The 11375-nt window shown below is 41.5% G+C and overlaps 1 long non-coding RNA gene across 1 annotated transcript; it reads right to left on the bottom strand.

The window, feature by feature from the left end:
- Positions 1-1354: 1354 nt before the first annotated feature.
- On the bottom strand, positions 1355-8899 carry LOC309370315. Its single transcript, XR_014168513.1, has 3 exons — positions 8797-8899; positions 5813-5917; positions 1355-1452 (listed from the first exon to the last, which is right to left on the bottom strand). It is a non-coding gene; the product is annotated as an uncharacterized lncRNA (long non-coding RNA).
- Between the last annotated feature and the right edge of the window lie 2476 nt (positions 8900-11375).

Below are 11375 nucleotides of genomic sequence, written 5' to 3'. Positions count from 1 at the left end.
GTCACACCCAGAAACCATGTAATCGCAGGATTCATGTTCTTAGCTAGGGGTGAGTCAAAAATTCTACTTGCCGAATTACAGTGTTTTAACTGGAACATGTATTAGGATTCTTACATAGTTTCATTTATTTTTTTAATATTTCCGAAAGTTTGTAAGGAACATTGTACATGAGCGGTTTGCCTCAACATTCAGCCCTTTCATATATTTTAAGGGTGCATCATCAGTTCTGGGTGGGGGCAATAACAAGGCAAATTTGAGTGATTTGGGGGTCTTTCCCACCTCCCAAGAAACTTCTGTCCTTTTCTTCAATATATGATTGTTTGTTTCCATTTATCTCTTTTTTATCTAGGTCCATGAGCCTTGGATAACCTTTCCAAAATGATGCCAAAAAGGTACTGAAGATTTTGGGGGGGGGGGTAAAGCACAGCAGCAGATGTGGGGTTTTTATATTAAAAAAAAACAGTCAACAGCATTTAAGTTTGCTAAAAAAAATCCTACAAGCTGTGCTTTAACTAAGAAACCCATCAGAGATCTTCAGAACTCTGCAGACAGCATTCTAGACAGCCTCACATTGTAAAGCATATTGGAAGACACATACAAGCAGTGGAAGGAAAGGGTCAATGTAAAGCTTAAATAAATAAATGTGCAAGGAACAATTCACACCACTGAGCCCCTGTCCGTTATTGTAAGATAAGAAAAAGCAAAAGATAAAGCCCCACCCTCTTCCTTCTGAGGGATTATGAAATTGAATTCCTTTAACTTCACCTTCAAAAAGACCCTGAACATATTTGTCTGCAATTTGGAAGGCTTAAATCTACTCTGGAGGACCTCCTGTGCCTATTCTTTTCATTCACTTTGGCCAAAAGTGGGGGGAGGAATTATAGTCATTTTTTAGATTCCCCATTATGGTGAATGGGAAACACGGCTTTATTTTACATAGAACAGCTCAGAATCTGAATTATAGATCAATGTGGAGGGAGCATAGATGGACTCAGAAACAGACTGGGATATTTTTTTAAAAAAAACTACTGCAGATACAAGGAGAATCTTGGGGCTCAGAACGACCCTCACATATTTATCCCTTCTGTACATTGATGTGTGCACACTGTAGGTTTTTTTGTAAAACACAACACCAAAGAATCTCAGTGCAATCATATTATGTGCAATTAGACCAAGACTGCATTTTTTGCTGTGTTTTTCTCAATATGCTTGTGCGCATTAGTACTGTACAAAGATAAAGGTGCAAATTATCTGATGGTGAAAAGTATTATTCTACTTAAAAGGGAATCAAGGATTAGCAGAGTAACAGAAGGCAGTTAGATCAAAATTCTGAAACAATAAAGGAACACCAGGCACCAAGTGTTGTCTGGCAGTGAGTAGTTGTTGATCTGTTCTGGTATTACAGTAGACCTTGACAGGCAAAGCCTTGAATGCTGTTGGTTTGGAGCTGAGCTCCAAAGAACAATACAATCACATGGTTCAGTATGATATGGGTTCACGCTATAAAGGTAACATAAAATTCTTCCAGGAGTTGTTTCCTTGTGTTTTTTCCTAGCTACAATGGTTGGGTTGCTTATATTTTTAGTTCGTATTGATTCAACAAATCAAGGATAGAACAACAGTTGAATCAAGGATAGAACAACAGTCGCCAAGAGGTCAGAATCTATCACTTTTGTTAATTGAATCCATCTTCAAGGCTACCGTGCTGATGCTCCAAGGTCAGGAAAGGGCAAATACCTCTATAAGAACTGGAAATGGATAGCAGTAGATTGTGATACACCAATTCTAGCTGGTGATGAGTTTAATTTTGTGCGTGTGTGTGTTTTAAAAAAGAAGCCACGAGTTGTTTGATATTTTGTCAGTTTATTTTCCACCAGGTAAATGATTCTGCTGGGTTTCAGTTCTTTTAGGCTTACCTGGCGGGCAGAAATTATTGTTAATGCATCTATTATTTATAGCATATAATGCTGTTAACAAAAGGATCCTCTAGGAATGTCTAGATATGCTATTAAAATTGGTTTGTACCCTTGCCATGTGCAAAGAGTAGCTGATATTCCTGTGTTCATCGCTCCAACAAAGCGTGGGGGTTGACATATGCCATCCTAGACTGCTAAAGTACCTGTGAAGTCACAACAAATGGTTCCCTTAGGATATCTCTAGTTCAATATTCCTTTTCTACTTGTTTGTGCATTGATTTCCACTGAAATTTTCAAAGAGCCTTGCATGATATCTAGCCTGGCAAGTGTGTGTTTGTGTAGTAGGTGTGTGTGTGCACGCGCGCATGCACATAGAGCTGTTGTTTTAAACAGCACTCAAAACACAGCAAATGAATCTGCAGCTGAAGGTGAGCGAGGTATGAAGGAACAGATGGATTTTTAAAAAAAAAATTGCCATGCATACTTGGGGATGACAAGCAGTCTTTGTAGTTAACTTGCATCCGTCACTCATCCACCGCAGCCACAAGTAGTCCCTTACATTTATGAATAAATGAGCCATCACAGAACAAGTAACAGCCTTTAATCAATGACCGAGCAGGAAGCAAAATTAGGTCCTAGCCACACCATAGATTTAAAGCACTATTATACCACTTTATACCGATTATGGCTTCCTCAAAAAGAAACAACCTGAGAACCATAGTTTGTTAATGGTGCTTACCTCACAGAGCTAAAATCCCCAGCTTTTTAAACAAATCATAGTTCCCAAGATTTTCAGTGACTGGATCAGGCCATTGGACCATCTAAGCCAGCATCCTGTTCTCATAGTGACCAACCAGATGCCTTTGGGAAGCCCTCGAGCAGGACGTGAGTGCAACAGTACTTTCTAGCAACTGGTATTCTCAGAGGCTTGTTGCCTCCAACACACTCTGATTAGTGCAAAACGAAACTGAGGCCCTTTAGACTGATTTAATGAAGTGCTGTACCAGTGTTGCTGCTTACAGGTTCCATGTGTACGTTTCGAAAGGTCACATACTCTGAATGTTTCAGGATTAGCCAGGGGGAGGGTAGCGGGTTAAGTGCTAATTTATTTGACAGAGTTATTAATGATAAGACTTAGAATGGAAAACATGGTTTCTAAACTAAGCTGGGCTAGTTAAACAAAATCCACCAGCTTCCTGATAATTGCTAATGGGCTTGGGATAGGATTAAAATGATCTCTATGTAGCAAACATATTAATCCTGAAGAAAAAAACAAAAACCAACAACACTAAAGGGATAAATATTTTCTAATTGTTTAATCCAATAAACACTTGTAAACAGGTATGCTGTTGCATGATAAACACAAAACAGACTTAGGCTGCAGTCCTATGCATGGTTAGCTGGGAGTAGAATTCAGTGGAATTTGATTCTGAGAAATAAATGAAATAAATAAAATTATGAGAAATAAAATGAAACAATTGGTGTGGTGTCCCCCCCCCATCTATCTATAATTAACAGAATTGTGTTGTTTTTTTCCCCTCAGAGAAATTTATCTTTCTTAGGCCTCATTAATTCTTTCCCAATGTGAGAACATTGTTCCCACAGCCTTCAATGGATGAGACTCCAGTGAAAAAATGTCACTATGGGACTAGTTCTATACCAAGAAATGCCTGCCAACATTCCCAAGTGAAGGCACTTTTATCAACACATCCTTGTAGTTCCAGCACCCACATCTCTTCTCAGGAATCCCATCTCAATAATAATGTTTTATACAGTCCTCAGTCATTCACATCCCAGACCTTATTTAAACATGATGTTCAGGTGCATTGAAACTGCTTCCCCATACAGAATATCCCACGTACCTGCTTTCATATTGAAATTGGCCGTAACCACAGTGTGTGTTTTGAGCATGCCTGTCCAATATCCACTGGATTATGAAACCCTGCTGTAAAAAAAACTAACCCACTTAGTGTCACATTTAGCATGACTGCACCAGTGCAACTGATATATCAAACAGGTACGATCATCTACAAAGTAAAATATTACTTACCTAGCAGGGGGTGGGGAATCTAAGAAATAATATTGCACAAAAAAGAGAGTTTGGGTTTCCTTGGTGTCTCCTGCATATTTCCATAATATTGTCTCTCCTGTATAGTGATTTGTTGGACCCATAAATTGTCCATCAGGCCCTTCCATTGCAGATGTTCTGTTCTTGTTCAGTGTAATGGTGGGGATCAGCTAGAAAACATGGAAGAGAAGAATTGTGGGCAATTGGAACTTCAAAGTGAACCCAGATTTTTATTTATCGTCAAGAGGAACAGTTGTCCTGCCGCCTGCTGTCATGCCTTGTTGGGACCGCGTCAGTCTGGCATGATGTCAGGTGTTCGGTAGGCATTGCTGTCAAGGAACTGGAGATGCCAAGGAGGATATCACATCGCTGAACAAGACGCTCCTCATCATGCCTACAGTTCCTCAAGAGGAAGAAGCAGTCAGGTACTGACAGGAAAACATCATCCAAACTTACATGGAACAGTGAATGCCATGGCAGTAGCAGTGCTAACTGTGAAGTTCTGTAACATTTTTAGAAAGCAAGAGAAATGAAGCAAAGTAATTAAGGTTATCCACAAGCAGAAGATGATGACTGGGAGGCATGCAAATGGAAGCAGGGGTTTGTAGTTGCTGTGCACATAACAAACTGAGTATTAAAGCCACCATTCTACCTGTTCTGGACATGAGTAGATATCACAGTTTTTGTATATTCAAAAGGTAGCTACTACAGTGGTACCTCAGTTTACGAACTTAACCCGTTCCAGAGGTCCGTTCTTAAACCAAAGTGTTCTCAACCCAAGGCGCGCTTTCCCTACTGAGGCCTCCCGCCACCGGTGCCCTTCCACCATTCGGTTTTCGAGGCAAAGTTCGCAAGCCAGAACACCTACTTTCGGTTTTGCGGAGTTCATTACCTGAATAGTTCATTAACAGGACTGTTCATAGACCGAAGTACCACTATACTTTTTTTCCAATTCCATTTTCACCTGTGCTCCATAAACTGTTTAAGCTAGAACAGTTGAGTTTCACCCAACTCCTTCACATTTGTTTCAAACCAAAGCCCTTTTAAAAATTCATTAAGGGTAAAACTGTGTTGGAGTGTACGTGTGTGTGAAGTAAGCAGTAATGTGTACTTGACCCATCCACTGGAACATCTATATCCTTTGCATAAGGGCAGGGGCTCCTATGTAGACAATTTAATGAATGCTCAAAAGGTCAAAGCATAGCCTGCCACTGTGATGCTACACTGCATCCATTTTACTTAGGGATGATGGCTAAGTCCATTCTTTGCACCTTCAGGACTTAATGTGTGAAATGGAACTTGGTTACCCCTGGCTCCATGCCCTGCATAGAAATGCAGTTGGTTGCTGCAAGTGAGGTGGCACTCTCTCCCGCCCAACCTAGTAAACACATTTTCAGGCTAGTATCTTCTGCAAACTCATTTACAAGGCTGGCTTAACTTGAATTTTTAACTTGAATTTTCACGCAGATTTTTTAAAAAATGCAAATTAATATAGAAACAGGACAAATCAGACCTGTAAGTACACAAGTAAAAGTGACACAGACTAGAAATAGACTGATGGGTGCATCCTTATTTTTACTCCATTGACTCAAGCCACTTTGTGAAATGAACAGATACCCGTTTTACTCCCTTACTAGATAAAACCTGGCTGGTTTCCATTTAAAAAGCAATCCATTATAATTATAGAGAATCATTGAAGCAACCTCAAAATTCAGCTGGCAACTCCCCCCTCCCCCGCCGACCAGACAAGAAAACTACTACCACAACATCCCTGTAGGTCATCATTCAGTTTCTGCTTAAAAACTTGTAACGATGGAGAATGTACCACCTTCAGAAGCCTTCTGTTCCACTGTTCCATCAAAGGGGTTCTTCGCAATATTTATTCCAAATCATTTGTCTTGCAGTTTAAATCTGTTGGTTTGTGTCCAACCTTCTGGGGAACAAACCCAAATATATTCAGTTGTTACTGCATCAGAAGCGTTTTTCAGCACAGCATGTAGGAATCGGGATGGGCCAAGGGAACATAACACTATCTTCACAAAGCTATGATTCAATTTGTTTGTACGCAACATAAAACAGCTATTAATGTCAGTGATTCCAGAAATAAAATCTTCCATTTCTGCAGTCTCTGAATTGATACCATTATCTCTCCACTCAACAGGAGTGTAACATTAAGCACAATATGACTTTTATCGCAGCCAAGACATAAACAAAACAACAAGGCGGCTATTTTATTTACAACAAATACCTGCAGGTCAGATTTAACCTTGCAAAATGAAATGGTCTTTAGGTCCTAATGAAGGAGATCAGCTGTGATATCTTGCAGATTCTTTGGATACCGTGAAAATAAAAGTAGCCTAAAGTGTGGATGCATTTCAGTTCTCTGTATCTATTCAAGTAATGCCTTATTTTGGATTTTGCAGTATGGTAGAAGGAGTTGGTAGTATCTGAATAAGGATGCTGGCATGTACATTTTATTGTGCAGTTTACAAATGCTAGTTTCTTCTCTTTGGAGTGGGAAAGGCTGGCCTCTCTCTTTTGTACACAAATATAATTAGTTCAACCAATATCTGATTAACAAAGTATGCAAGACTTTCTGAGTTGCAGAAAACCCTACCTAATGCCATTCACACAACACGGCAAGGGCAAGGAAATGAATGTGTGTGCTCAGGCAGGGAGGAAGACATTTGCACCATACATTTAAAACACATACAATGCAAATTCAAAATGCATCGCCTCCCCCAAGATTCCTGGGAACTGTGGATTGTTGTTGGTGCTGGGAAATGTAGCTCTGTGTAGCTTCCAGGAACTCTCAGGATTCTTTGGCCCGGGTGGGGGGGGGGGAGCCAAGTATGTGAAATGTACTCGAGAAGTATGGTGTGCATGTGACCTGTGCCAGGATTTGGGCCTTCATGGATGCATTGGAACCTTGCAAGTATAAGCTTTGCCTATGAGACCTGTCACCACTGGAGGAATGATGTAGTCTATGCTATTGCTTGGTGTTTTCCCCTGTACAAAGCAAAGGGCAGAACTTAGGGATCTCTCCAGTAGGCACTTTGGCATGAGATGGTTCAGCACACATAGCCTAGCACCATAGCTGTCAAGCGTCCCTTATCCCAGTGCCATGTCCTGCTGCTGTCCCTTATTGATGATGTCCCTTAAATTTCCTGGGTTTCAAAGGAAGCAGCTCCTTTCCCTCCCTCCCTGCTGGACAGGGAGGAGGGAGGCTCCAGCTGTGTTGCTTGGCTGCATTGCTCACCCAATAAGAAGTCTAAGAACGACTGGGGGTGGAGCTTGCATGCCTTGTGCTGATCAAATCGGCTGCGTTGCCTGGGGACTCAGCTTTGCTCAGCGCATCCCAGCGGAGAGGTGACGGTGGTTTTCCTTGAGGCTTGAGGCTTTGTTTGGCTGCTGGCTGGGCTTTCTGCCTTTGGCTCAGAGGGGCTCAGAAGTTGAACATACCTGTGCCCGGAAAATCCCTTATTTTGGCTGCTGATCCCTTTTTTTTGAGGCTGCTGGTCCCTTATTTTCAATCTGTAAGTTGACAGCTATGCCTAGCACAGCTCCCACCTGCTCTACTGTTTGCACAGCTGCTGCAGTGCATCTTTCCCAGTTGCCAAATGACTTGGTTTTTTCTGCACATTTGTGCCACTCCTGAGTTGGGAACGCATTTATGGTCCATAGCTGTTACTATAGTGGCACATGGAAATATGGTCCCAGGAACAAGACTGTTTTGCTGCAATTTAAGGCCATTGGCTAGGGAAATCATGGACGATCACCACCACCCTATCAATACAAAAGGTAGCAGGTGTGACAAGTATCTATAGTTTTATCTGAATCACCCCTACTAATAGGCAGAGTGAGACAGCTGCTTCTGGTGGCCGATGCTGGGGCTTGGGCAGCAGCAATGAGATGCTGAAGAACAGAGGTGCTGCCTGCAGGTGTGGTAAAATTAAGCTTCCAGTTGAGTTGGCTTTAGTGTACGGAATGAGGGGAGACTCCATTTTGTACTTCAACTTGAGCAGCAAAATGCTCTGACCATCTTCCCAGCCCATTTTGGGACTCCTTACGTCAGAAAGACAAAACATTACTTCTAAAAGGGTTAGCTGTATTAGTCTCTTGCAGTAAGAAAAAGTTACCAAAAAAATCCTGGAGGAACATTCTGAAGTATTGTAGCATAAAGCTTTCTTGCAGCAAGCTACATCACAAGAACCAGAATGTTTAATACTAAATAAGCGCATTTCCATTTATCTGCTGCAGGGCAGATGATCATCACATGCTTTAAGGTGATGTTGCAGCAGACAAATTCTGATGTGCCTTAATGCATGTTTAAGGAGCTCTCCTTCTTGAGCAACATGTCTTAAAAAGCTCCTGATGTGCCTATGATGGTGGATATTCGCAGCACTTTAGCTCTTTCCCTAAATACAGATAAGTGAGCATGTATAATTAATCTGAAAGGAACAAACCTGAGCACTACGAACAAGGTAGAACGCTTTTGTTCTATTCAGATTTCACACAAATAAAATGTAATTGCTACAACACTTAAAGAATCTGCTGAAATGAGAAATACAGCTTTCAGCTGTGTCCGGCAAGGAAGAAAGCACACACAGTAGACATTGTTACTCCCATTAAAATTACAGTGCTAATTAAACTAATTACACACATGAGCCAGGCAAATTGTTAGCGCTTCACTGTAGAAAAGGCTTCACATCATTTAGCAGGGCAATGATTTTTGTGCACAAAATAATTAGAGGAAAAATATATGTAAATGGAATGTAATCATCCATTAGCTGAAATTATTCCTTCCCTTACCTTAATGCAAAGCTACTTCTGATGTCTGTCATTTTTCTCTTTGCAAAAGCCAAAGGTGGTATTGCAAAGCAATCTAACGAATGTCTCCTGTCTTTCCCATCTGAAAGCAAGGAAGCGTCTTTGAAATTAAAACCTGAAATTCTAACTTACAATGACAGTAATAAATCCCTTCCCACTACCACCCAATAGGCAACACTGCTTTGTGTTCAGGCATTATGAAGTACAGTAGCAGTAAATTAATGTCATGTTTTATATTGTGACCTAGAAATTTGTTGTGTTAAGTGTTAACCAAGCCCTTTGAGGCTGCACAATTATTTTACGAGATATATATAAAGTGTGACAGCTTTAGCAATGATCGCATATTCCTCAGTTCTGTTAAATAATGCCTAGCATCTGTCACTGACATGGGCAACTTTTTCAGTAGTTCCAAATATATCATTTAATTAGAGACCGGCAGCTGCATAACAACAAACTTGAGTTTCCGTAATTCACCCCGTGTGTGGCAATACAAAGAGGGTGCCCAGTTCTGATAATACTTTACAGTCCACCCATTCATGAGGAAGTTGTACCTCTGGCAGAATTTAATGTTGCGACTTTCTAAAAAAGGGTCAGAGTAGGTAACGGATGCAAAACACCCAGTCACACCAAGCAAAAAAAGATTAATTAAATGCACAGGCACTCTGCCCCCATTTTCCAGTTTAATCCTATACACTAGACCGACCAGTATTTTATATATTATGGTATAATTAGATCCCATGGAGCTTAAGGCACCATGCATGATTTTCCTTCTGCAAATAATGACTGGGCCAATGCCACCCACTAAATTTCAAGGCTGAGCAAGCATCTAAACCTGGGCCTCCTCCATCTTAGGCTACACTGACACCATTCATTTAAGCCACTATAATATCACTTTGGACAGCCATGGCTTCCCCCAAAGGATTCTAGGAACTTTAGTTTGTTAAGCGTTCTGAGAGTTGTAGGTGATTCCCCTGCACACCCCCGGTCCCCAGAGTTCCCTGTTCTTCTTTCTTAAGTCTCTTTATCTTTAAACCAGTTTAAAGCCCTTCAGATTTGGAGGGATCCTTGAAATAGGTGGTTGTTCTTCATAAAGAAATACATGCAGCCATCCACAGCTGCGCCATTCTGACAGGGCAAGCAGGATGGGTGAGGCAGTGGCAAGGCTATTGCGATACAAATGCAGCAGCTGGAGCATCACGTTGGCTCCATCAGTGCATTTGTGCATCACTGACTTCACCATCACTACCCTCTCAACCTCCTGGTACACCACAGCAACAACAGGTATGGGAAATCAGGTGAGCAGTGCCACCCCACCAACTGCTACAGCATCCTACTAGACGCACACTAACCCCTGTTCACTCAACAGGTTCTGGACACAAAATCATCCTCCCCATTTTCCCCCCTACCGGCACAAAGCTTGGCTTTAGTAAGGGCTAAACTTTGTTCAGGGTAAAGGCTGGCAGGGATGAGGTGCCATCACTTGCTGCTGCTCTGCCCTCTGCTGCTGGGTCCTAGAGAGAGCGGGGCGTGAGTTATCCCTCTTCCCTGCTCATGCAGGAGGTGTCAGCTCAAATTCCCCAGTTCTGACTGGGGATCCCTATATTGGGCCGATTCCTTCCACATCACTGACTTTCTACATCCAAGTGAGAAGAGGTTAGGGCTGATTTTGTTCCCCGTGGTCACTTAGCCATTCAGCAGCATACTCCATGCCCTTTTCAAGTCAGAAGTAAAATAGAATTCATTCTTATAAAGTATAAATGTGCTTCAAGGAGAGCCTGCACGCCAAACTTCACCCAGAGTGTATTTCTCAGTCAAGTTATTAACAGTTGAAAAGGAAGTCGTTGGATGAAATGGCTGCAAGACTCCTTAAAGAAGTCTAATGGCCCCACTGGGCCTCACTGTAATATCCCCTATATGTGTGCATTGTTCTTGCTTTTCCCCATCACAGTGACACATTAGGGCAAGGAACACAGAGGCAACAGTCAATGGTCCCGGGAAGACAAATAAACAAAAACTCTCTTGGAACCCATTTTTCTTCTTTTCCTATCAGAGGAAAGCCAAGATAAACCAGCCTGCTGGAAACGGAATTACATCCTGGTATATATGACTGTTAGAGTTTAAAGATATTTTGTAGTTATAACTGCAAAGGAAATTGCCCTGCTATCTTTCCATTTCTTCTTGACACTTCTGCGAAAGAACATCAATATCTCCGTTAAGACGCTGCTCTCCTTGACGGCTGAGCCTCGCCATTCCTTTTCTCTTGCTGTTAATTATTTTCTTCCATAGCCAGCTATTTGTTTCCTCTGAACTGATAAATACAATCAATAGGAAGAATGCTGCAAGAATGAGGCTGCCAAAACTAATTTGGCATCTGGACAATTTGTTTTCCCTTCACCGTTATGATAGAACATGAATTTGAAGTTTGATTTGATTTGTTCCCACAAGCCTGTCATTTACGCTTTTCTACCCGGGTGTTTGGCATGTGTTGAAATGGGAATAACCAGTGACAAATATTAAACATGCATAGGAAGTCTTATGTCTCTCCTCCATTTTTTAATATA

Source organism: Podarcis melisellensis (genome assembly GCF_964234715.1).
Source record: "Podarcis melisellensis genome assembly, chromosome: 5".
NCBI classification, from domain to species: Eukaryota; Metazoa; Chordata; class Lepidosauria; order Squamata; family Lacertidae; genus Podarcis; species Podarcis melisellensis.
Note: the sequence above shows the minus strand (reverse complement) of the source record. Positions and strands in the feature narration are given on the sequence as shown.